Below are 22,437 nucleotides of genomic sequence, written 5' to 3' on the forward strand. Positions count from 1 at the left end.
TGGACACATGCGCCATGATCCATCCTTCTTGTGCACCAATACTACTGGAGTAGAGAAAGAACTTTGACTCGGTTGAATTATACCAGCCTCTAGCATTTCTGCAACCATACGTTCAATTTCACTTTTTTGGACATAGGGATATCTGTACGGCCTGATGTTTGGAGGAACACTTCCTGGAATCAGATGAATAGCATGATCATGATCACGCATAGGTGGGAGACCTTTGGGAGACTCAAATACCTTGGAATGATTGTCCAGGACTTTTTGGAGATCTGGAGAAATATATGATTCTAATGTGGAAACATCTAGCGAACATAATTGTGCAATTACACCCCTTTGCTCCTTTTTTAGAAGCTTTGTCATACCATTAGAGCTGATTATCTTTCCTGGTTTCCCTGCAATACCCCTTAATTCAACTTCCTTTCCTTCCACAGAAAATTTGATGAAAAGTTCTTGAAAATTAAAAGCTATTGTACCCAAGGATTGTAGCCATTGGACTCCTAGTACAACATCAACACCTCCCATTAGAATGGAAAGAATTGGGCTAGTCAATACATATTCTCCCATGGATAGCTTGATATTATGGCACTTTCCAGAGCAATTTATTGTTCCTCCATTTGCAATCATCACTTGACACTCTGGTGCTGGATATAGGAAGCAATTCAATTCTTTTGCTACCCTACAATGAAAAAAATGTGGGTGCTTCCTGAATCAATAAACACTATCACCTTTTTCTTCTTGATTTGTCCTTCTATCTTGATGGTTTGAGGAGTGGTAATTCCCGCCAATGCATTACAAGATATGGTCAGATTTATTTGTTCTTCATCTAGGTTTTGTTCCTGGAACATATCCTGTTCTTTTGACCTTTCTTGCTCCTTTTCTTCTTCCTCTTCACAATCTATGTAGAATAATTTCTTCTCAGCACACTTATGACCTTTAGTGTATTTGCTATCACAACTATAACAAAGCCCTTTTGCTCTTTTTTCTTCCAATTGTTGTGGTGTCAAACTTATAGGTTGTGGAAGACTAGGGGCAACTGCACTTCCGTCTTTATAGTTGTGAGTGGCATGCTTCCTGGTTGCCATAATTTTGCTTTCCATTTTTCTTGCTAACCTGAATGCCTTCTCTAATGAATCAGGTTCCAAAAGTCGAACATCATGTTGGATTTTATCCTTTAAAGACCCTATGAACACATCAATCCTATGCTGCTCTGGAATATATTTTACCCTTATGTTCAATTTTTGGAACTCCTCAATGTGCTCCATTATTGAACCCTTTTGTTTGAGACTTATCAATTGGCTAAAAAAAGTGTTGCTTTTTGTATCCTCATAATGTGCTATCAATTCTTCCGTAAAAATTGCCCAAGTGATAAATTGTTTACGAGAGCAAAGCCATTGATACCATACAAATTGATTTGGTTCCAAATATAAAGTTGCCATACGTACCTTTTGTGTGTTTTTCACATTATTGAGATCGAAGAACTGCTCCATCTGTAATATCCATGTGGCGGGATCCTTGCCATCAAACTTCCTCATATCGATTTTTGGAATATGGTGGGTCTTCGATCCAACATTAGAGTCTATGGAATCATGATTAACATTTCTTTTGTTCACATCATGAGTTTCCTTTACAACTTTTCACCATTAGTAAGTATTTCTTGTAGAAAATCAAATCTGTCTTCAAATCTGCCATGTCTGTCTTCAAATCTGTCCCCAAATCTGTCTTCAGATCATCCATCTTAGCTTCCATGCCCTTTATCTTAGATTCCACGCCATTTATCTTAGCATCTGTTAGCTTTTGTGAGCGTGACATTTGTTGCAGTTGTTCTTGGAATTTTGATATATCATGTAGCATTTCTTCCTCTTCTTCATGAGTCATGCTAAAGCTTTCAGGTTCCTTACTAGGTGTTTACATTTTCTTTTCTCGGGACATCCGTTACCGATAATAATGCTTTACTATGCCCTTTGATTTCCTTCAAACCAAGCTTATGCAAAAATAAAAAATAAAAACTACACACCTTTTTTTACTTTGTAGAAGCCTAATATTGAATCTGATGTATATCTGTAATTTCGAATCATCCAGTTCTAAAATTGTGATCTATAGTAGCCTTCTATGTCCTCTTTCCAATGCCACTAATCTGAACCAAATTGGATTCTCCAAGAAGGAGTTATGCCCAATCTCCCGCAGTGACCTGATTATAGACTAGTTCAGTAGAGCAAACTTGTATGAAGTGCCACGTGTCACTGTTTCAACCTTTGACTCTAAAAAATATATAAAAGAAAACGAAAGTTCGTCCTCTTTCTGTACCTTCTGACGAAATTTCAATCCGATGCTCAGAAAGAAAGTTATGACGATTTCCCCCAGGTCACCTGTTTTGAGTGTAATTCAGGAGTCTACAAAAAGACCAACTTCCTGAGATCATATCTCCGAAACTATCACGCGAAAAGCTCTGAAATTCGGACCCAAGGTTCAACGCGAGTTCTTCTCAAATGGGTTTTTTTTGCGACTTCTGAAACATCATAGAAAAAAAGTTATAGCGAAAATTCCACGATGACCGGTTTGGAGCAGCGAAACCCTAGAATCCAAAGCTCTAATACCAAATGTTATGAAACCAGCTCACAAAAAGATAGAAAAGAGAGATCCACACCTTAGAATTCAGCCTCTTCGAGGGGGAAACCTCCTTTACATTACATAAATGAACAATTCTTGGATGATACAAATGACAAAACCTCCTTTCTATATATAGGAGTCTATGGAGTCACAATATAATCCAGCCGACCTAACAATAATAATATAAAGCCACAAAAATAACAATAGAGGGATTCTATTGGCACATTAATAACAATATGGGGGTAATGGGGGCACAACAATATAAATAAGGGGTATAACTACAATAGTAATGGGGTAATCACTAGTATTATAGGGACCCAACACTTTCCTTCTGAATCTGAAACACTCATGTCATTTAATTAAATGTTCAAACAATGCCGTATTGGAGAAGTGTCGTATTCAATCACCTTGCTGTTAAATGGGAAGTGATAGAGCAGGTGATAATGAGTTACAAACGGGTGGCAAAAGGTGGGAGATGTGTAATCATGGTTAATTGTCTGCATGCGTTGATTCCAAATTGAAATTCCCTTCCCCAAGCAGCCGAATTAAATCAATTTGCCAGTTTATTAATTCAAATTCCATTTTTTCCTCTCGCGGCCTGCAAAAATGGGCTTCAAAGAACTACAAATATCTCCCAAATAGCTTCAAATTCCTTAAAACGATTTCTGAGTTATCTAGTTGACCCTATTTCCGAAAAAACCCATGTTTTATTTTTCCCAAATTCATCTCCATTTGGCTGGATTGTGCAATTAAATTTTGACGTTTTTCAGTGTTTTGCGTTTTCTTGAATTGCTGCATTCGGATGTAAAATTTCGAATCAGTACCAATATAGTGAAGATGACCCTAATGATGACTCTAAGAGTGAAGGATATGAACGCCCAGGAGGAGATGTGAAGTCAGCTCTACAAAGGGCAGCATCAGCGTAGTCAGCCTCTCTTTCCTGGATTTTGTATGCTCGAATTTGCTCTTTCATGATCATTAATGGTTCAAAGAATCACTCAAAAACTCGGTCTTCAGGCCTGACAGACTTTCTCAACTATGTGCTATCAAAGAGGTAGAATCAAATTTTGTAGAGTGCAGAAGACTCTGAAAGATACAGTATGCAGGTGGCCTAATGCTAATAATTCTAGACTTCCCTGTACAGTTCCACTCCTCTAAATCTGAAAGTCTAATCACTCCAAAAAAAACGGATGCACAAGGATAAATAGTACACAATATTGGAAGGCCACTGATTTTCTCATAAATATTGACAAGCATATTCATATAGGTATGGTCTCAGTTGAGATGTTCTGGCTGGATGGAGGATTTTCACTAACATTGGCCTGTTGTTGCTGATTACAAGAGTCAGGAAAACAACTAGAGGAAGCTTTTGCAGATTTTCTATTGAGGCCATAGTGGAAACTGGATTTGGGGATTGCCATTGATTGTTTTTTTTCTCTGAAATTGTGAAACTTTATAAGAATGATTAATGATTTTCAATTTCAGACAACAAAGACTTCAAGGTAAATATGCTAAAAACAGGACTTTGACTGAGGTCTTAAGTCGATTTTTTATCAATCTGGGCTGGGTGACTAGGATAGGATCCATGTCGGGACAATTCTGGAGATGCCCATGTGTTCGGTTTCTTCATTGGATGCCTGTAACCTGCTAGACCTTGGAATTAGTTGCGGAATTCATAGTTAGTTGTGGAATCAGGCTGTGTTCCGCAGCTAATTTGCAAAATCTTATTAAAACAGGATAGAATGTTTTGAGGGTCACTACAAACCATAACCAGTCATTCTTGGACAGCTGAACCTATCAAAGCAGTTGGATTTTTTTTTGTTTTATTGACTCAAATGAAATGATGAAGTTTATTTTGTCCCTTTTTCTCTTTTTTTTTGACATAACAATTCTTTTTCTGATCTTCCAGATCACACAAAGTGCAGGAGGGGAGCATACTCAAGAAATTATTAATTTTTTTTAGATGTAATAAATAAGGTCTCCTAATTACACTTCCCTGGAAACGGCGCCAAAATGTCTAGTTAATTTAATGTCTTAAATTGCTCTACATAAATTATCAATCCAAGTATCGTAAACTGATGAAATGTGGTGCACCATATGTGCTTAGTTAACCCTTTTTCTTACGTCATTGTTTTATAGTTTATGTTGTTTTTGGGGGTTTTGTTTCTTATGCTTAAGGAAATTAATCTAAGAAAGAAAAGTTATGCTTCTAGGTGAAATCTCTAAGACAATAAATCTAAGGACTTCTAATGTTAGAATCTAATTTCTAAAGAAAGGAGAAAATGAAACAAATCAAAACTAATGTTACACTAATGAAAAATCAAGTCGTCTCATCTATAATCATAACATTCCACCAATTTTGGCTCTAGAAACATCATCATATAATCATGAGAGAATGAAAGACTACAATAATCAGAAAGAAAGAAAAAAACAAATCAAGTCCCATTCATAACTTCATATATTGCCAATTTCGCTCTTAAGGAACTAGAAAGGCTCAGGAAACATGAACTTATGTAATGAGTATCCTACTAAGCAAAAAGCAAGAACATGTAAAGAAAAACTAATCTACTATGTGCTCTAATGCTCCATTCACCAATCATAAAGTAGGAAGACTACTTTCTTGGAATATTTTGTTAATAAGCATAGATTACACAGTTAGATAAATCAACAATCAAAGAAAAACTAATCTACTGTGTTCTCTGATGCTCCAATTCACCAATCGGAAAATAGGAAGAGTGCTTTCTTGGAATATTTTGTCAAGCATAAATTACACAGTTAGATAAATCTACAATCAACTGGTTGAACACACTTGCATGAATTAAAATTGCATGAATGGAAAATCTAAATTATCAAACTTGGGAGCAATAAAATGACATACTTGAAATGAAATCAAAGCAAAACTACAAAATAAAATCTACTCTACCTTACATTATAATATGATCCATGACATCTACTTCACATCTCTTTCCATGTTGAAAACATCAAAGATTTATTCAATTTCTTAAAAATTATAGAGTACAACAAAGCTCTCCAAAGCCTTCCAAAGCCATTAAAGAAGAACTACAAGCTCCAAGCTAAAGAGCTACCAAAAAACTACAAGCTTAAGAACTAAAGAACTAACAAATGAAGGAGAGAGATCTCCTATTTATACAAAAAGATGAGAAGTCATCTCATTAATAAGAGTCCATGAATCTCTCCCTCTACCTCTAGAGTCCTAATCAAAATAGGAACTGATAAGACACATGTCTTCTTAGAGTTTCAATACAATTAGGAGATGTGACACATATCCTCATGATCCCATGATTCTCTCCACTCAAATTCGAATTTGGCCTTAGAGTTCCACATAAAGGTCTTCTAGAAGCCTCCTTTTGACCTACACATGTCAACAATCTCAACCCAGTTGTTAGGTATAAGCATGTGCACATTATTTTCTAATTTTAACCACAAATTCACTTAAAAAGCCTAAGAATTAATCAAGTTTGGAAAAACATAAATGTTTCCCAATGATAATGAAAGTGGGATGAATGTAGTGACATAGTAGTGAAATGGAGGTGATATAATGGACATAATAGTGAAAGTGTAATGGAAATGAATGACATTTTCAAGACCCAACAAGTCCATCTCTACCAAAATCCAGAAAATTTTTGACTCATTGATCCTTGCGAGATCCTTTGTTGACCACAACAAGGTGAACCACGCTGCCTCAGGTAAATCTTCCTTGTGCAGGGGGAACAAACTGTCCTTCGACAACCTCCAAGTGACTAACACAATAGATAATAAAATCCAAGCATAATGAAATGACTTTCTTTCCTCTTGGGATTCTCGGCAGTTCGCGAGGAACTCCTTTCATATATACTTTGACCAATTATATTGGACACCTTTCACACACTATGCTGCAAGTGACACTACCAGCACCGAAACCTCATCCACACGACACTTTCTCATGATTTTTCCCACAAAAATTTGGGCAGCAAACTGCACTGCCTGATCCTAAATAGAGTGGATAGAATATCTGCACAACTTCTTAACAAGACCATACTCTACCTTCATCTTGTCCGCCAATTATTTTTCCCTAGTTTTCCCTCCAAACTCCTTGGTAGGGTTCGCTCCTTTAAAAGTCAACTCCATTATGTGATGGATTAACATGTTAATTATTGGGATGGGCTCCCTAAGCCATAGACACCCATCACGTACCAACGCGAGGACTTGATGCACAAACACTGTGTTGATAGTCGATATATGATAATGCAGCATGTAGAGAATGTACAACAACCCCACCTGCTCGACACCTCTGACCCACTTCATGGGCTCCAGCTCCATAACTCCATTCTCCTCATAGTATATTTTGGTCATATACTTGTTGGTTGCCAAATGTGGAAACCTCTCGTGGTCCATGAGGTCCCAATCCTCCATTTTCAATACTGGAATGTGCGCTAGTAGAGGACCTTCAAATTCCACTTGTTCAGGCAATAGGGGTGTCGACACCATGAACTTCCCGGAATTAAGGTCTTTGGTAACCTTGGTCTTTCCCTTCAACAGAGGTATATACTAAAGGAGCCGTGAGATAAGCTTGACCTCTTCGACGTCCAATTCTTCTATGCCTTGGTACTCCCCTTCCTCCAAATCAACCACTTTCTCTGATTGTTTGTCTTTATTATCCTTTTGGTGCACCTCCGAATTCTTCCTCAGTGACATTCTCACCAGCACCAGCTTCTTTTGCTTCTCTTTTGTGGCTAATTTTTTTCCTTTTGTGGATGGTTGCTTCTCTTTTGTAGGGGATTTCTTTTGCCTCGATGACCTCAGCGTAGTAGGAACAGGGGTTGATGCTTCCATACTTGAACTTTCAGGGCTTGGTACATCAGCCACAACAGCTTCTGAAGTTATGGCTTCAGCAGGGTTGTAGTAGTCATTCAGTCAATGAATAACTCTCGGGTTGTTGCAGAGTAGTTTTCAAAAGAGGGGTGTGTCACGAACTCTTCCCAAAACTCACGATTCATAAGATTATACAACAAAGCACCCAACCAACTCTTAGAATGCAAAGTGTTCTTTGTTGTACCAACACTCATAATTTATAGGAAGTTTTGAATTCAAATCTGATTGTTCCCCCTAAATTCTGATAATAAATGTATCTTTGGCAGAAGATCTCCAAAGATTTTCACCATAAATAGCGCCTAACCACTCCTCTTAACTGATTTTTTTCCCATCAAATCATGAATAGTAACCCCAGCGGCTACTTTCGAACCCACCTGAGCGACATCATCCTCCATAGCACAGCTCATCCAATGCAACTTCACCTGTCGCATCCCTATCATTAGTCGCGTAGCCTTTCTACCTCGTTCTTCACCTAGTTAGGCAACATAGATTATAGTCCTGCAATCCCTTGCAACTGCCTAGATTACTAAGACTATCATGCTGCCATATAGTCATCGCGTAGGGGAAGGGTCCCTTGTGTACAACTTCTGCCTACTTCCGTTCACTTTTCCACAGAATGGTTCTCCATTCAGCTTTGCAAGTTGAACTATGCCATCATCCGTGATCTCCTTAATAACATATGGCCCCAACCAGTGCATTTGAAACTTTCCTAGAAACTTCATGAACTCTTTATCATATAAAAGCTCCAAATCATCTACCTTGAATGTGTGCATATTAATATGTTGATCATGCCATGCCTTCTCACGTTCCTTTTGCACTTATTGGTGAAATCCTGCAAGGAAGTGATCTTCTTCTAACTCCATAATCTACATGAGCCATTCCTCTAAGGTCTCGTGGTCCTCCATCTCAGTCAAGGTTGCAATTCGTAAACTTGGTACGATATACTTCATCGTCATTACTTCTTCAATTCCATAAACCAATCTGAACGATGTTTTTCCTGTCAATTTCTTTCAAGTCATCCTATAAGCCCATAACACAGTAGGTACGTGCATGTCCCAGTCATTCCTCTGCACGTTGCATATATTTGTCAATGAGTGCCCCAAAATTTTATTAAAAGCTTCCACCATTCCATTTGCCTGTGGGTGATAGGGCATGCTCTTATGATGATACACCTAAAATTCTTCCAACATCGCATTGATCATTTCATTCAGGAAATGCGTACCCCTATCACTCATCAAAATTTTAGGGCATCCAAACCTTGTTAAGACATATTCGAATAGAAACTTTGTAGTAGTGGCGATTGTACAATCCTTCACTAGCTGTGCTTCTGCCCACCTAGTTAAATACTCAGTTGCAGTAATGATATACCGTGCACTCGTCTTCTTTCTTGGTGGCTATATGGGACCTATAAATTCAATGGCCCATTTCTCAAATACCTATGATGAAACTTGGGGATTTAAAGGAAATTCATCCCTTCAAGAAGGCTACACTGTCCTTTGGCAAGCATCACATGCCTTGCAGTATGCCTTAGAATCCTTGTGTAATGTTGGTCACCATAACTCAGTGTGCAAGATCTAATGTGCGATCGCTTTCCCTGCACAATGACCTCCTGCCACTCCTCCATGGGCTTCAGCTAGGGTACTAGTGCATTCAAACTCCAAAAAATACCTTCGTAATATCTCATCTAACCCCATCTTATACAAATGACCTGCAATTACCAAAAAATATGCAGTGCGCACTACTAACTCCTTCTGTTGAGTGGAATAACCTTATGGAGTTGTTCCCATCTTTAAGAACTGAATAATATTGGAAAAATGATCATCAGCGATGTGCACCACAAATAGCTGCGTGTCAAGCATTGCTTCCTCCAGTCTACTTGGTTCCTCCATTGTTTCAGTCCTTGATAGATTGCCTGGTCCTTCATTCAGCCTTCCAAGTTTCATAATCACCTCAAAGTCATACTCTTGGAACAATAGTAACCATCGACATATCTTCCCCCCCAACCCATTCTTATTGACTAGGTATTTCAGCGTGGAGTGATCTGTATAAATTTTAAAATTTCCACCTAACAAATAATGTCTAAACTTCTGCAATGCATAGACCATCGCCAACCCTTCGTGCTCTGTGGTGGAGTAGTTTTTCTCGGCTTTAGATAACTTTTTGCTTGTGAAATCTATCGGATGATCGATCTCTCCATCACCTACCTGTGTTAATACTACTCCTAACACAATGCAAGAGGACATGCACATGAAACTCCTTTGTCTAGTCCAGAAACACCGAAATAGGTGTTGTCGCCATTTTCTCCTAAAAGACATCCAGGATGCGCTGCTAATCTTCATCCTAGAAAAACATTGCATCCTTTTTTAACAATTTCTCCATTGGTGTGGTTATCTAAGCATACGCCTTGATAAACTTCCAGTAGTACCTAGTGTGTCCCAATGTTGCACTCAACTGTTTCACATTCCTAGGGGCTTCCAAATTCACAATTATGGCGATCTTCGTGGGGTCCACCATCAATCCTTGCTTGCATAGAACATGGCTGAGAAAAATTCCAAAAGGTACACAAAATATACACTTCTTCAGGTTCAGCGCGATCTGATACCTTTGACACGTATCCAACATGAGGTGCCGAATCACAACATGTCATTTCACCAACCCAAACATAGTCCAATCATCAAAATGCACTTCCAAAACTTTATGAATGAACTCTTTGAACACCGTGATCACTACCCGAGAAAAGATTACAAGCATTTTCTTCAATCCAAATGGCATAACTATATACTAAAAGAAACCCTTCTTAGTCGCAAACGTTGTTTTGATTTGATCCTTCGACACGTTCTTTCTTTGATGATAACCTAAAAACCCATCAGTAAATGAATAAACCTCCTATCCGCCAACATTTTCCATCACTTCGTCAGTAAATGGTGTTGGAAACTGATCATGCACACAAGCATCATTCAGCTTCCGCAGATCTATGCATATGTGATCTCACCCTTCCACTTCTTTTCTTGGACTACCATTGGGCTTACCCAATCTGATTCTTCTACAGGCTCAATGATACCAGCTTCCAGCATTGTATCCAGTTCTAAGAACACCTTCTCCTTATACTTCGGATTTAATCGATAAGGCCGCTACTTAATAAGCTTTGCATACGGTTTCAATGTAACTTAATAACGCTTAAATCTCTGACAATCCCTTTCAAATCTGAAAACTTTGTGGGAAATAAGTCCAGGTACTCATGTAGAAACTCAATTACCTTATCAACCGTATCTTCACCCCAATAGTCTCCTATCTTCATAAACTTAGGTTCTTCTTCAGATCCAATGTTTACCTGTCAAATTTTCAAAGGCTATGATATATCTGAGTTTGCTACCTTCGGCCCTTCGAATTCGCATTGTCCTTCAGTTTCAGGAATGGTAATATTCCATAGATCATCCTCTTCTTCAATAGTCACATTATAGCACTCTGGTGCATGGCGCAGTTGTGTACTCCAATCTGGTTGAGTCCATTCTACCAGTTCCTTTGGCATTCTAAATATAACTACTGTAATTTCTTGTAGTGCCTCATCAATGCTCTCAAAGCCATCTTCAAAGTTGAAGGTTAATAGAAAAATCTCCCTTAAAATGTCCCATTCAGCAGTCCCATGGCAAAGCTCTATCTCCAAATACCAGTTCATTGGGATCGTGTCTAAGGTATCAAAGGAGATATGAACCCATTCTAGTTGTGGTTCTATTCCCCAAACCTTAGTCCATCGTGATAAATGATCACGTGGATCATCCTTTCCACTGTACTTTTCTATCATTCTAGTATTAGCATATCCAAACCTTAACTTCCTCATTCTTTTGTATTCTCTCCATCCCGTAAATATTTCCTTGTGTATACCCCACAAATGGGTAGGTGTACCGCGTAGCGCCAATTCCAGTGCCTAGAATCGATGTTCTTCCTGTACTTCCCTTTCAAATTCATCTAGAAACAGTTCCACATCAGTCAAACCATCATAATGTAGAAGATTCCTTACCTCAGTGGAGACACACCTCAACGACTTGGTCATCATATTACAACAGAGCATAGATACTTCATGCAGCCTATTCTACCAATGTTCAAGCTCTTCATCTGAATCTGAGGTGCATGAGCTATCCCTGTCCCACGCAATTTGTCCATCATCATCTCACATTTTTATCTTGTATATATGATCCAGATCATCATCACTTTCTACATAGTCACGAACAGGCTCAGTGTAATGCACTCCCTCTGTAGGGTCTTGGGGCACTACAACCCTGAGTGACTTCTTCTCAGACGACATCTTCTGCTTCTTTAAATGAATTACCCTATTCATATCAATAGCCCAGTCAATTCCTAGCAGTGCGGGATATGGGTTACTATCATCCACGATCTCAATGACCTCAAAGTCATCCAGTGCACTCGCACCCTCAATGTGCACCGTTACACCATATAAGAGCCCCATTGGAATAATCTTCTACTGATTTTCCATGTGAAATTGAATAGGAGACCACTGTAGCACATGTCTCCTCATCTTTTCCCATGTCTTTTTAGGCAACACATTCGCATTAGACCCCAGATCTAAGATTACCTGGTCCATTTCATATTCTCCTATCTGCGTGGTTAGCCTCATCTCGCACCCCGTTCGTGCCTTATTCTTACCAATCTTCCTTACTATGTGTTGTTCATTAGGAGTCTTTTCCTTATTGGTGCACTTGTTTATTAAATCTTGTAATCCTTCAACGACTTTCTGATCGTGCAAAAGTTTCATACAAGTCTTCAGAAAGGTAGCTAGTATTGAAGGATCTACTTCTTGCAAAGCATTAATCTCTAACATTTTCTCCTGAGTTCCTGAGGTGGAGGCCTCAGCGAAGTTCTTCTTTGCTTCCAAGAAAGTTTCTTTAACGCAAAATCAAAGTCAACTTCCTTTTCAGCAGCCTTGCATACCCATCTATCTTCCTCAAGCTACTTATCTTTATCTGTGCCAGTCATCATACCACTTCTCAACACAATATTTATGTTCTGATCCTCTTCACGGGGCTCAACCCTCATCATCTGAATGTTCTTCGTAGGCTATTGGAGTTGCACCATATTCTCTTTCATCTTTTCCATAAGGACCAAAGATTCCTTTATGACATGGTCAAACTGTCAACAATACTGGCAGGAGGAATGCGTGGGATTTGGACAGTCTTGCACGAAGTGCCCTGCTTCACCATAGTTATAGGAGATTACCTGCCCACGCCCTTGACCTGGTCCAGCACCTCTTCCTCATCCACGACCTTGGAATCCTCCATGCGTTGTTCCTGCGCCTTGATCCTGGGGCCAGATTTTTGCCTGCATTCTGTAGGTAGGGGTTCTATCCATCATCAGCTCATAACTCCTACAATGGAACTCATCATGTCCTATAGACTTACAGAAATTACGAAATAACTACTGAGGGGTCTGTACAAATTTCTACAATAGATGGCAATTATCCATAACATGTTGTCCTATAACTTGACAAATAACACACCACAGTGTAGCTCCCATGCTCATCCGACAATTATTCTCCGACTTTAGGGGTATAATCCCTCCCCCTATAATATAATTCTTAAATACTAGGAAATGGTCCTTATCATGTCCATGGATCTTACATTTCAGACACCAGATCTCAACGCGCACCTTAGTATGAGCTTCCCTACCTCTCTTCAAACACTGCAATTCCAAGTGTGGGCTTTCCAGCTACGAGTGGATTTGTTGCACTCTAAGGTTCGTATCCTGAATAGGTGATGCATCCCACCTCATCGTGATCTCCAAGGCTTCCACTTGCATTGTTATTTTCTGTTGTGACAGAGGTATTCTTAAGTGTGGAAAGAGTAATGATATAAACCAGTCACGATGTTGGGTGTCTGAGATTTTCATATTAGCCTACCTAATCAGGCATTTCAACCTCTGATCAAAGTCCCAAGGTGTCTCATCGAACTTTTGTCAGATTTCCTTAAATTCAATTATTTACTGTGCCTCTAACTTAGGCTTTTTGAACTCCTTGTGCAATGATAGTTGGGTATCTACCAACAATTCTTTGTGGTGATCAGTGCAATACTTGATATACCATGTTAACGCGCGGTCCTGTAAGGCTGTAACTAGCTACGCTTTATTATTATTATTGTCCATAATCTGTTGTGCTATCCAAACAACATCTGTGACAAACCAAAACTTTTTTGTATATTCGGTCCTTGTTCCTTTAAAAATTGGCACTTCATCGCATTATCCATGTTGAAAGGTGGGGGTGGGGATGGAGGCATAGATGAAGGTGTATGAGGTGGAGGCAGAGGTGGAGGTGGAGTGGATGGATGAGATATCCTTGGAATAACCTAAGTTATTAACTGAACTACACTTCGTGGTATAGTCAGCACCATCCCTTTGTCATCGCTTGAAGGGGCTTCAATGAGCGGATTGTATTTTGGGCTAGATCCTTCATTTCTTCTAAAGAATCTCCCACTTCATGTAGCCCCAAACATCAAGGTAACTACATAACCCTATTTTCACATAACAACATTTTAATCCAAGTCTTCAGTGATTTCAAATACTTACCTCGCAGTCCTTTAAAGATCCTTCGCTCCGCTTCGATATAACTGATATTTCTATCGATAAAAAATATATCATAAAACTGCCCAATGTGTTATCAACCGAGTGATCCATAGCCCGCACAATATTGCTTTCTGACGCTTCCAAACATCATACCAGTTCAAGAGTCCACACAATAGGGCCTTCAAGCCTCCACGTCCCTTAGCTATCAGCTAATTTATACAACCACTCATATAGTTCTTCAGGGAAGAAATAGAATAACACGTCAGTCTCGTCTGTGTATAAAAACCTCTACAACCACTTCTCCTTGGATAATTTAGGGCTCTTGTTCTCTTGAGCTGTGAAAGCGTATGATTTTCGATCAATCCACTTATCAAGCTATTTCTTCATAGGAAATCATTTATCTCACATCTATTAGATAGATCCCGATCCTGGAAATGAAACCGTTTGTTGGCTTAAGGGTGCCTGACCTAGGTTCAGATTTATTTGCGCCAACCAAAAAAACCCTAACTGCAGGCCCTTTCGGCAACAACCTGCATAGTGCAGGCTGCAGTCTCACCTGGAGCAGTATTTGGGGCTACTACAACCAGGTTTCTACATCAAGGGATATGTGATAAGTGGTTCTTAATCACGCAGATCGGTAGTTCTTTAGGGCTCTCTACTGCAACTCTATGAAAATGGCTTCTAGACCTCCATGAAGCTTTACGATCAGTCTTTGCGGACCTTAAATAGACAAGTTATTCATTTTCGCACATCAATAAATAACCTTAGATCCAACTTCACGCAGATCTATCCAATTCATTAGAAAACATAACAGAAATAGCTTTTAACTTTGCGGAAATAGATAAGTACTCATATCATACATAAATAAGATAGATTCAGTGGTTTCGCGCAATATTAATTCATTATTCCATAGAAAAAATATTATAAGCGACAATTCAAAATAGAATCATAGAAATACTCAAATTGCTCAGTAATTCTTCAAAATCAATCTTTATTGATCTTCAATGTTCAGATTACAGACTCTTCTACCCTACGCACTCAGCTACAGGGGTTTGTGCACTCAGCTGCAACTTACCAATGCCTCTTAGGCACTCAACTGCAGGAGCCTTCCCCTTCTCACCCAAGTACAGGAAGCAGAGCCTTCCTGCCTTAGCACTTTCTCGAAAACAGTCTCTATATTTTCTTAGCTCACTTCTACCAAGTTAAGCTATCTCTAAGACTCACTATGACTCAACTATTTATAACTTTCTTCCATACAATACCATGGTCTGTGGACCATGGGAGAATCTTAAAACCAAACCAAACAAGGAGCTAACACCCCTTTCACTCCTATCTACCTGCGTGCTCTGCATCCACATTTCACGGACACTTTACATCTCTTACAAAAACTTATACAAAATTTGGGGTAACTAACCCCAAAACTGGCCCTAGGGACCCTATCCCAACGATTGGTCATAAAGTTGTTGATTATAGAGTGATTAAAGTTGAAAGAGGTGAACATTATAATTCTAATCACCTTCATCTTGGTAGATATAGAACTTTCCTTCTTGCGCAAAGAAATTCATTCTTCCCTCTTATGAATGAGATGCAATGTTATATTTGTCATAAATATGGTAATAATGTTAATGAGTGTAGAAGAAAATTATTTAAGACTATTGAAAAATAGAAGTCAAAATAGTCAAGTCCTCAGAAGAATGTAAAGAAATCGAAACAAAAGAAAAAGGAAACATAGGAATGTGATACTGTGTTGTATGCTCATAAATTAAAGGAAAGGGAACCATAGGTCTATATAAGAAGACTGAGGCTCATAATGTCCTGTATGTAGATGGACTTAAACAAAATCTTCTCCGCATCAACCAAAAGTGTGATAATGGATACAATGTCATTTTTTAATCAAATGATTGTGATATTAGAAGGTCAAACAATGGAAAATTGGTTCGAAAAGAAACGTCTATGTCTTTGATGATTCTAGGGAAAATTTCTATCTCAACAAATCTGATGAGACATGGCTTTGGCATGGAAGGATGGGCTATGTTAACTTTGAAAATTTGGTGAAATTAAAAAAAACAGAGGTAGTAAGGGGTTTACAAAAATGAGCAAAACCAAATAGTTCAATATGTAAGTCTTGTCTATGTGGCAAACAAACAAGGGTGAAATTCAATACCGATAAGTATTCCACAACCATACCACTAGAACTACATCATATAAACATATGTGTCCCCACAAGAATACAAAGTCCAAGTGGTGGGGAGCAAATTATTTTGTTCCCTGATGATTTCACTAGAGCTACATGGATAATTATATTAATACAGAAATCAGATGCGTTGAGAAAATTTAAGGTATTCAACTCTCTAGTTGAGAACAAGAAATAATTGAAGATCAAGTGCCTATGGTGGACAAGGGAGGAGAGTTCACTTCAAGGGAATTCAAATATGTAACAACTCCAGGTTAAAAGTTCAAGTAATAAAGTTAATAAAGGAAAAATATGACCAAGGTCATGGGACACATATTCAAAGCCGAATGTTGGGAAAAACAACTTAGTGGGTGTTCATTTGGTTTATTATGGCTAAGGGGAAATTGGAAAAGGCAATGGAAAAGGTTTTGGAAAGGCAAGAGGAATTAATTGGCATTTTATTTATGAAAATAAAGGAAATTAGGAGAAAGGAAGGTGAAACATCATAGGTCACATGTGAGAAGGAAATTGAAGGAAATAATGGAAAATGAAGAAAATAGAGACCTCATTAATAATAAGGCTTCTAAGGATCAATTCATAGACTTTTGTCAATTCAATTTGGAGCTCTCTCTCTCTTCTCTCTACTCTCTCATACTCTTACACACTTAGAGAATTCTTGGAGAACTCTAGCATTGGAGAAAGGAAGGAAAAGAAAGGACAACGAGGCAAAGGGAAGCAAAAATAAATCAAGGAAGAGTTGGATCAAGTGGCTACAAAAATATTACTTGCAGGTATCGAGTTGCATGTATTATTTCCTTGCTAGTTTTGGCATGCATGGTACATGTATGTGTGTATTTGGTTCTCTTGTTGTCATTGGCACGGGTTTTTCCAAGTGTGGAGGTGGTTTCATCCTTTCCTTGCCATTTATGGAGAGCCATGGTTTGATGGGGTTCTTTTACGTGATTGAGCTAGATTTACAGATGGTTTTGAAACTGAGTGGAGTGGTCTCAGCAAAATTCCCAAAAGCCTAGGAATCCCTTGACCAGTGAATGGCAGGATACACAGTAAAGCCTGAGGGTGGAGAAGGGAAAATTCCTCACGTTTTAGGTGGAGAGATCTAGAGGCATCCACACTTTTTTAGGGCCTATTGATCCCTTGACTGGTATATGGCATGATTATGGTAAAGCCTTGTAGTGTATGTTTATTGTTTGGGCCTAGAAATCCCTTGATCGATAGGCAAGATATATAGTAAATCTTGGTTTTATAGATGAGGGTTTCGGTCCTAGGAATCCCTTGACTAATAATGGCAAGATACATGATAAATATTGAGAATCCCTGTTTGGTTTTTTTGTGAGTCCCACATTCATGCTTGGAATATGGAACAAGGGTGATTGGTGGAAAGAAAGACTTGGTTCAACCCAATATATGGTTGGGTGGTACGTGGAAGTCCCTAACTTGGTTGGATTTTGCATGTGTTAATAAGAATTCTTTTCCCTTGTATTTCATGAGTTAATGTACTTGTTATTATGAGGCCATGATGGTTGTACTATCATTCTTATTATTATGGTTATATGTTGGTTATAAGAATGGTTTTATGAGAGACTTGAGTTGTGGCTCTCATCATGTTTTGAATAGTAAATGAAATGTAAATGAATGTATGACCTAATAGATGATAATGCAAATATTGTGAGAGGGCATCAAACCTTTTTGATGAATCTCATATAAATATGAGGTCCCTATGTTCAAATGTGTTTTTATGCCCTGTACATTACATGTTCATGATGTGTTTGACAAAATGTTTGTCATGGTTAGGATGGCTCAAGCTAGGTCCTTGTTAAATTTTTGCATTAGAGGCATTGTCTTCTTATTATTTATCACTTATGAGTATTTCATTAAGTTCTAGGAAGATGCCTGTGTCCTAGCCCTAAAAAAGTGGCTTAATTTCTGCGGTCATTGACACAAAAATGGTTGGAAAAGACTACAGTCATTGGGAAGCAGGAATGTGGGAGTGACTACAGGGTTTCAAGCACATGGAGGACTTATCATGGGAGCGACTGGGGGTTTAGTTTAGTAAAAGGCTAAGTTAAAGAAGTGGTTTGGCACGTGGAGTGGTTTGCTAGCTCTTGGGGGACTTGTAGCACCAAAGGGAGGTCTATAAAGTGTTGGTTTATTGGTTCCACTTCCTTAAGGTGATGTAGGAGGTCAAATCATATCATAGTAAATCTTTGTCACATATTTACCATGGTGGACCTATAATATTGGGTAAGTGTGGGAGGAGGGTGTTAAAAACTAGTCTCAGAGCATGGGTCACCCCTTGGACTAGATGGGCAAAATTTTGTTGTCATGCATGCATGTAATTTGTATATGTGCTTGATGTGTATGCATGGTGATCATCATTGTTGTAATTGTTTTTCCATGTAGAGGTTGATGATGTCATTGTTGGAATGTGCTTGTCATGAATATATGTCACTTGTATATTCATTTTTTATGCATGTCCGTGTTTATATATTGTTATGCATGCATTGTGTCTATTCAGTGTTATAGTTTGCGACATCATGCATGGTATCTGGATGATGATTGAGATGATGTCTATATATTGTTATGATTATGATTATAGATGTATTGTATTAATCTGGTTGATCTTGCAAATGTGATATCCTCCCCTGAGATACATTGAGGTATGAGTTTGATTATGTCGTCTATTTGGTTTATCTAACCTATTATTTTTATAAGTTGTTTGAATGTTTGAGTAATTGAATGATATGATTATGTGTCTATAAGATTGCTTGAAGAAATGATCTTGTTTTAGAATGATTGTACTAACATAATATGTGTTGCAACAACTAATATGCACTTGAGTGTGGAGTGGGTGATGTGATAGCAGATATTAAGACTCAATTGTAGAAAGGTAAAAGGTAAAATAAGGAATTGGGTGAGAATTCTTTTGCCTATGTTTGGAAACCGCAACTCCAAACGAAGGAGTGCTTTGCATGAGTATAGGAAGTCTTCTTAACCTTGATTGTGTTTGACATTATATGGATATGTGCTATATTTATGAACATGTATTTGACAGGTATATTAGCTAGTTTTTAGTTATAGTTGTATTCATCAAGGAATTGGATTTTCTTGAGAAACGATATATGTATGTGTTTAGGTACAAGGTACCGTGATTGGCACAACAAGGTAAGTTAACTGGTATATTGTTATGTTTATTTATACACTGACAATTGTGTGTTTATGAAAGTATTATGCAAGGGATTGCATGGAAAAAGATATTTCCATGAAATATTTAAGAAGTATTGAGTTAAGCTTCCCTTGGAAGCATTAGGAACCCATGGGGATTGAGTCATGGTGTTTGTTGCTATTTTTATGCTTTCAGCCTTTTGTGATTTGTTTTCACTTGCTTTCTAGATTTTTTTATGTCCGGTGCAAGGCCTTGCCACTTTGTTTATGGTGTTGCATTGTTATTGGTTTTGATTATTTTCTTCTTGTTTGTTTCTTTTTCTTGCCTTTTATGTTTTTAGGGTCTTTGGAATTGGTTGGGGAAAGAGGAAAGTTAATGGAGCTCAAGAGGAACTAAATGAAACTCAGAAGGTAATATGAGACTCGGATGAATCTCAGTGCATGAGTAAATGGCATCTGAAGGCAAGAATATGATAGTCAATTGGATTGGTAGGTTCCATCGGGATAAATGGACAGTGGTAGGATAGTCATGAGAAAGGTAACAGGAAAGGTAAAGTAAATGGATTTGAGGCATCATATGCCTTGGTTGTGTTGGGGACTATAATTCTCAATGTTGTGCATGTTGTGCATGGATAAAGGGGAATCTCTTAACCTAGACCTTATGATATCTGGTAATTATGTTATGATTATGATTATGATGATGTCTATATATGTATATGTGTATGTATGTATGATGTTTTCTAATGGGGTTGTTAGGGATCATGATTTTTTTATGCTAATGATTATATATATGTATGTATGGATATCATTGTCTGATAAGTTCATCAAGGATCATGATTTTTTTTATACTAACGTTTGTATGTATATATGTATCTATGTTTATTGTTGTCTGGCAAGGTTTTTAGGGATCATTCTTGTGGAGGAATGATTACTTGTGTAGGTGGATCACACGAAGAGGTTCCTGGTTTATGAGGAATCAAGTGGGAAGAGTAGCCATGATAGATCTATGAGGTTAATACCATATGGATATGAATTGATTTAATGTGATTATATTATGTCTATGTTTATGCTATGGTAGGTAATGTTGAAATATACAACAATGGAATGAAAGCAATGTGATCTATGGCATACTGGGATAGGCATGCATAGTGGAAGACACTAGAAGCAAGGTTGCTTGGTTAAGACAGTGTAGTATTAGGATGTGAAATACTAGTGTTGGGTACATGTACCATATGCGCTTTTATGTACATATAGTGTTGTGTGCATATTTCATATGCATTTCTAGGTATAGATTGTGTTATGTACATGTTGTATATGCAGTGCTATGTAAAAATGGTGTTAGGTACATGTTGTATATGTGATGTTGTGTACATATGGTGTGGTGTACACATTTTACATATGGTATTGTGTATAGATGGTGCTGAGTACATGTTTCACATGCAGTGGTGTGTACATATGGTACTGTGTACATGTTGTACATGAGGTGCTATGTGCATGTGGTGCTTTGAACATGTTGTACATGTGATGTTGTGTGTGTGTGGTGCTATGTACATGTTATGCAAGTAGCGATGTGTACATGTGGTGTCATGTACACATTGTGCAGGTGGTGTTGTGTAAATGTGATGTTGTGTACACAATGTGAAATTTGTGTGTGTGCATGTGGTTCTATGTACTCATTGTGCTCATGGTGCCATGTACATGTGGTTTTGTGTACACACTGTGCAAGTGGTGTTGTGTACAGGTGGTACTGTGTGCATGTCGCACATGCTGTGCTGTACACATGTTGTATTATATGAATGTCGTACATGCTATGTATGTGCGTTGTTTAGTCATGGTATCATAGCATGTGTAGTATTTGTGTCATAATTTGTCTATGTATTGTGTTGTGTTGTACACCGGGTGTAGGTGTATGTATTGTATTATCCATCGAGTGTGGGTGTATGTGTTGTATGCCAAGTGTAGGTCCATGTACTGTGTGGTTTTGTACACCACGTGTGGGTGTATGCGTGTGAGGTACATTGTGTGTTTGTACGAGTTTGAAGAGAACGCGTTGGGTGCTTGCTAGGTGTGGCAACTGATCCGGTGTGTGTACAGAAATAACAAAGGAAGAAGTAAAGAACTAATTGAAGGATAAGTATCAACCTTTATTTTATATTTATTATGCATATGACCTATAAGTCTGATTTATCATGGTTACATGTGATTTATGATTTTGATTATGATGATTTCATTTTGAGCTAACCGGATGTGATATGTTTATGCATAATGATTTGATCAAGAGTTATTTTAACTTATTGTGATAGGAAGTAAATGAAATTTCAAGTGTACCTTATTGACGGGCCACTAATGAGGTATGATTTGAGTTTATTTCAATCTATTTTAAGTCTAATGGAGATTATGTGCTTGGCAGGAAATAACTGGAAATGCTCGGTTGGGTGGTTTAAGATAACTACAAGAATTAATCACAACAATAAAAGGAATTGGAATAGGTAGCAATATGTTGGTAAAGAACTTCAGGAGCAAGGTCATTATGGGACACTGGTACCCAATAATGTCCATTGATTTCCATGAGCATGATAGGTTTGGTATGATGGTGTTGAGGCATGGATATGCCTTGGTTTTTGTGCCTTCCAATGTGAGGAAACCTTGCCAAGGGATGGATTGCCTGGGAAAGGGGATGTCGGGGAACTTGGAAGGTGAGTGACTGCACAGAATGGGTGACTAGATTTCCTAAGGGATTGGGTAGCAGAGAAGGGAAGGTGAGGAATATATTTGTTTTGGTCATTAGCATTGCCAGATGGAATCAAATGCACATTTGGAATGTGCCCTAGAAGAATGAGCCAGCAACTGTTCATTGAGGGGACATGTAGTGCGAGATTGTAGCGCAAGACATTGGATATAGGTTTGACTTTGACAGTGGATTCTAGACTTCCTACAAAGGATGTGTATCTTGGTATTAATTTTGAGGGTGGAGATGTGAGCTTCTTGATTCCCTTGTTGCGGATGCAGGCATCATATCCTTTTATTTG

This window comes from Pinus tabuliformis, chromosome X (genome assembly GCF_031772625.1).
Source record: "Pinus tabuliformis cultivar Carrire ecotype Pingquan chromosome X, CPIR1, whole genome shotgun sequence".
NCBI lineage: Eukaryota > Viridiplantae > Streptophyta > Pinopsida > Pinales > Pinaceae > Pinus > Pinus tabuliformis.